Genomic DNA, 6,177 nt, shown 5'->3' on the forward strand with positions numbered 1-6,177 from the left:
AAGCCATCGTTCAGACAGCAGCTGGGACCTTTACATTTTCCAAATTCTAAAACAATAAAATACCAAATATTATTTAAAGGGAACCTGTCACCCCGAAAATCGCGGGTGAGGTAATCCCACCGGCATCAGGGGCTTATCTGCAGCATTCTGGAATGCTGTAGATAAGCCCCCGATGTTACCTGAAAAAGGAGAAAAAGACGTTAGATTATACTCACCCAGGGGCGGTCCCGCTGCTGGTCAGGTCGGATGGGCGTCTCCGGTCCGCTGCGGCGCCTCCTATCTTCTTTCCATGACGTCCTCTTCTGATCTTCAGCCACGGCTCTGGCGCAGGCGTACTTTGCTCTGCCCTGTTGAGGGCAGACAAAGTACTGCAATGCGCAGGCGCCGGGCCTCTGACCTTTCCGGCGCCTGCGCACTGCAGTACTATCCTCTGCCCTCAAGAGGGCAGAGCAAAGTACGCCTGCGCCGGAGCTGAAGATCAGAAGAGGACGTCATGGAAAGAAGATAGGAGGCGCCGCAGCGAACCGGAGACGCCCATCCGACCTGACCAGCAGCGGGACCGCCCCTGGGTGAGTATAATCTAACGTCTTTTTCTCCTTTTTCAGGTAACATCGGGGGCTTATCTACAGCATTACAGAATGCTGCAGATAAGCCCCTGATGCCGGTGGGATTACCTCACCCGTGATTTTTGGGGTGACAGGTTCCCTTTAATGCCCATCTATACAGGAAACTAATAAATCACTTGTTTTACATTGTATCTTCTCACAGTAGGAAATAAAGAAAAATCTGTCTGGGAAGGGGAACATAGGAACCTGCAGCTATAGTGGGAACCTGTCAGCAAATACAGTTTTAACTCCTTCATGACCCCAGCTTTTTTCGGTTTTGCGTTTTCTTTTTTCGCTCCCCTTCTTCTCATAGCCATAACTTTTTAATTTTTCCGTCAATATGGCTGTGTGAGGGCATATTTTTTGCAGGACAAGTTGTACTTTTGAACGTCAATATTGGTTTTACCATATCGTGTAATAGAAAAGAGGAAAAAAAATTCCAAGTGCGGTGAAATTGCAAAAAAAGTGCAATCCCATACTTGCTTATTGTTTGGCTATTTTGCTAGGTTCACTAAATGCTAACAATGACCTGCCATTATGATTCTCTGGGTAATTACGAGTTCATAGACACCAAACATGTCTAGGTTATCTTTTATTTAAGTGGTAAAAAAAATTCCAAAGTTTCTAAAAAAATAAATAAATTTGAGCAATTTTCCGATACCCGTAGCATCTCCTTTTCGTGATCTCGGGTTGGGTGAGGGCTTATTTTTTTGTGTGCCGAGCTTTTGTTTTTAATGATATCATTTTGATGTAGATACGATCTTTTGATCGCCCGTTATTGCATTTTAATGCAATGTCGTGGCGACCAAAAAACATAATTCCGGAGTTTAGAATTTTTTTTCTTGCTACGCCGTTTAGTGATCAGGTTAATCCTTTTTTTTTTTTTATAGATCAGGCGATTATGAGCATGGCCATACCAAATATGTGTATGTTTGATTTCTTGTTGTATTGTGTTGTTGTATATTGTTTTATATTGAATGGGGCGAAAGGGGGGTGATTTGAACTTTTAAAAAATATTTAAAACGTTTTTTTTTTTACTTTTGCCATGCTTCAATAGTCTCTATAAGCTGGCATAGCCTGATCGGCTCTGCTACATACAGGCGATGCTCAGATCGCTCCTATGTAGCTAAATTACAGCATTGCTATGAGCGCCGACCAGGGTGGCGCTCATAGCAATCTGGCATCAACAACCATAGAGGTCTTCAGGAGACCTCAGGTTGTTATGCCAACACACCACTGACCCCTGATCACGTGACAGGGTCAGCGATACACGCATTTCCAGCCCGATGGCCGGAAGCGCTAGTTAAATGCTATTGTCAAAGTTTGACAGCAGCATTTAACTAGTTAATAGGCGCAGGCGGATCACGATTCCACCCATGCCTACTGCGGGCACATGTCAGCTGTACAAAACAGCTGATATGTCCCGGCTTTGTTGCGGGCTCACCACCAGAGCCTGCATCAAAGCTGGGTTCTGTCCTCGGACGGACAATTCAATCCGAGGACAGAAAGGAGTTAACTCCTTCCCGACCTTTGACGCCACGTAGGCGTCATGAAAGTCGGTGCCAATCCGACCTGTGACGCCTATGTGGCATCATGGAAAGATCGCGTCCCTGCAGATCGGGTGAAAGGGTTAACTCCAATTTCACCCGATCTGCAGGGACAGGGGGAGTGGTACTTTAGCCCACAGAGATCAAAATTAAAAAAATAGTAAATGACCCCCCCTCCCCCTTTATCACCCCCATAGGTAGGGACAATAAAATAAAGAAAATATATTTTTTTCTTTTTCCACTAGGGTTAGGGATAGGGCTAGGGTATGTGCACACGGTGCGGATTTGGCTACGGATCCACAGCGGATTGGCCGCGGATCCGCAGCGGATTGGCCGCGGATCCGCAGCTGCAAATTCGTAGCAGTTTTCCATCAGGTTTATAGTACCATGTAAACCTATGGAAAACTAAATCCGCTGTGCCCATGGTGCGGAAAATACCATGCGGAAACGCTGCGTTGTATTTTCCACAGCATGTCAATTTTGTGCGAATTCCGCAGTGTTTTATACCTGTTCCTCAATAGGAATCCGCAGGTGAAATCCGCACAAAAAAACACTGTAAATCCGCAGGTAAAACGCAGTGCCTTTTACCTGCGGATTTTTCAAAAATCGTGCGGAAAAATCTCACACGAATCCGCAACGTGGGCACATAGCCTTAGGGTTAGGGTTGGAATTAGGGCTAGGGGTGGAAATAGGGTTAAGATGAGGCTGTGGATAGGGTTATGGATAGGGTTAGGGGTGTGTTGGGGTTAAAGTTGTGGTTAGGATTGGGATTAGGGTTAGGGTTGGGATTAGGGTTAGGATTATGGTTGGGATTAGGGTTACGGGTGTGTTGGGGTTAGGGTTGTGGTTAGGGGTGTGTTGGGGTTAGGGTTGTGATTAGGGTTATGGCTACAGTTGGGATAAGGGTTAGGGGTGTGTTGGAGTTAGAATTGAGGGGTTTCCACTGTTTAGGCACATCAGGGGTCTCCAAACGCAACATGGCACCACAATTGATTCCAGCCAATCTTGCGTTCAAAAAGTCAAATGGTGCTCCCTCCCTTCCGAGCCCCGATGTGTGCCCAAACAGTGGTTTACCCCCACATATGGGGTACCAGCATACTCAGGACAAACTGGGCAACAACTATTGGTGTCCAATTTCTCCTGTTACCCTTGCGAAAATAAAAAATTGCTTGCTAAAACATAATTTTTGAGGAAAGAAAAATTATTTTTTATTTTCACGGCTCTGCGTTATAAACTTCTGTGAAGCACTTGGGGGTGGAAAGTGCTCACCACACATCTAGAGAAGTTCCTTTGGGGGTCTAGTTTCCAAAATGGGGTCACTTGTGGGGTGTTTCTACTGTTTAGGCACATCAGGGGCTCTGCAAATGCAACGTGACGCCCGCAGACCATTCCATCAAAGTCTGCATTTCAAAATGTCACTACTTCCCTTCCGAGCCCTGACGTGCGCCCAAACAGTGGTTTACCCCCACATATGGAGTATCAGCGTACTCACGACAAACTGGACAACAACTTTTGGGGTCCAATTTCTCCTGTTACTCTTGTGAAAATAAAAAATTGCAGGCTAAAAAATAATTTTTGAGGAAAGAAAAATTATTTTTTATTTTCACGCCTCTGCGTTATAAACTTCTATGAAGCACTTGGGGGTTGAAAGTGGTCACCGCACATCTAGATTACCGTAGTTCCATGGGAGGTCTAGTTTCCAAAATGGGGTCACATGTGGAGGAGCTCCAATGTTTAGGCACACAGGGGCTCTCCAAACGCGACATGGTGTCCGCTAACGATTGGAGCTAATTTTTCATGCAAAAAGTCAAATGGCAATCCTTCCCTTCCGAGCCCTGCCGCGTGCCCAAACAGTGGTTTACCCCCACATGTGAGGTATCAGTGTACTCAGGAGAAATTGCCCAATAAATTTTAGGATCTATTTTATCCTGTTGCCAATGTGGAAATGAACAAATTGAGGCTAAATGAAATTTTTTGTGAAAAAGAAGTACTTTTTCATGTTTTCGGATCAATTTGTGAAGCACCTGGGGGTTCAAAGTGTTCACTATGCATCTAGATAAGTTCCTTGGGGGGGTCTAGTTTTGAAAATGGGGTCACAGGTGGGGGAGCTCCAATGTTTAGGCACACAGGGGCTCTCCAAATGCGACATGGTGTCCGCTAACGATTGGAGCTAATTTTTCATTCAAAAATCAAATGGCGCTCCTTCCCTTCCGAGCCTTTCCGTGTGCACAAACAGTGGTTTGTGACCACATATGAGGTATTGGTGTACTCAGGAGAAATTGTCCAACACATTTTAGGATCCATTTTATCTTGTTGCCCATGTGAAAATGAAAAAATTGAGGCTAAAATAAATTTTTTGTGAAAAAAAGTACTTTTTCATTTTTACGGATCAATTTGTGAAGCACCTGGGGGTTCAAAGTGCTCATTATGCATCTAGATAAGCTCCTTGGGAGGTCTAGTTTCCAAAATGGGGTCACTTGTGGGGGAACTCCAATGTTAAGGCACACCTGGGCTCTCCAAACGCTACATGGTGTCCGCTAAAGATTGGAGCCAATTTTTCATTGAAAAAGTCAAATGGCGTTCCTTCCCTTCAGAGCCCTGTCATGCGCCCAGACAGTGGTTCCCCCCACATATGAGGTATCGGTGTACTCAGCACAAATTGTACAATAATGTTTGCGGTCCAGTTTCTCTTTTTTACCCTTGGGAAAATAAAAAAAATTGTTGCTAAAACATCATTTTTATGACTAAAAAGTTAAATGTTCATTTTTTCCTTCCATGTTGCTTCTGCTGCTGTGAAGCACCTGAAGGGTTAATAAACTTCTTGAATGTGGCTTTGAGTACCTTGAGGGGTGCAGTTTTTAGAATGGTGTCACTTTTGGGTATTTTCAGCCATATAGACCCCTCAAACTGACTTCAAATGTGAGGTGGTCCCTAAAAAAAATGGTTTTGTAAATTTCGTTGTAAAACGGAGAAATCGCTGGTCAAATTTTAACCCTTATAACTTCCTAGCAAAAAAAAATGTTTCCAAAATTGTGCTGATGTAAAGTAGACATGTGGGAAATGTTATTTATTAACTATTTTGTGTCACATAACTCTCTGGTTTAACAGAATAAAAATTAAAAATTTGAAAATTGCAAAATTTTCAAAATTTTAGCCAAATTTCCATTTTTTTCACAAATAAACGCAAAAATTATTGACCTAAGTTTACCACTAACATTAAGCCCAATATGTCACGAAAAAACAATCTCAGAACCGTTACGATCCGTTGAAGCGTTCCCGAGTTATTACCTCATAAAGGGACACTGGTCATAATTGCAAAAAACGGCCAGGTCATTAAGGTCAAAATAGTTAAGTAAATAAGGCAGCACACTGCAGCGCTAAAACATGCAAACAGGAAACACGAAAATTGAACTGCATTACTGCACTAGAAATATGAAAAATGAGAGCGTTTAGCGCATAAAAATGGCCAATTTTATGTGTACCTGGTAGCCACTTTACGGCATCTCTCTTATACCAGGTCCTACACTTGCCTTTCCTCGCTGAGAATAAACGTCTCCATCTGAATGGGTACCTGTGAAACCTTCTTCTGAAGAGGTTTCACAGGTACCCATTCAGATGGAGACATTTATTCTCAGCGAGGAAAGGCAAGTGTAGGACCTGGTATAAGAGAGATGCCGTAAAGTGGCTACCAGGTACACATAAAATTGGCCATTTTTATGCGCTAAACGCTCTCATTTTTCATATTTCTAGTGCAGTAATGCAGTTCAATTTTCGTGTTTCCTGTTTGCATGTTTTAGCGCTGCAGTGTGCTGCCTTATTTACTTAACTATATATGAGTTGGCGACTCTAAGTTCAGCACCTGTTCACACTTAGTCTATGTTTGGATGTGACGGTCAGTTTTTTTTAAATGTATTAAGGTCAAAATAGGCTGGGTCATGAAGGGGTTAAACATGCGTGCCAGTCCACTTGGAAGAGCAGATGCAGGGAGAATTAAGTTATATTCCGCCAGCAGCTGCACATTTCCG

This window comes from Ranitomeya imitator, chromosome 3 (genome assembly GCF_032444005.1).
Source record: "Ranitomeya imitator isolate aRanImi1 chromosome 3, aRanImi1.pri, whole genome shotgun sequence".
In the NCBI taxonomy this organism is placed as follows: domain Eukaryota; kingdom Metazoa; phylum Chordata; class Amphibia; order Anura; family Dendrobatidae; genus Ranitomeya; species Ranitomeya imitator.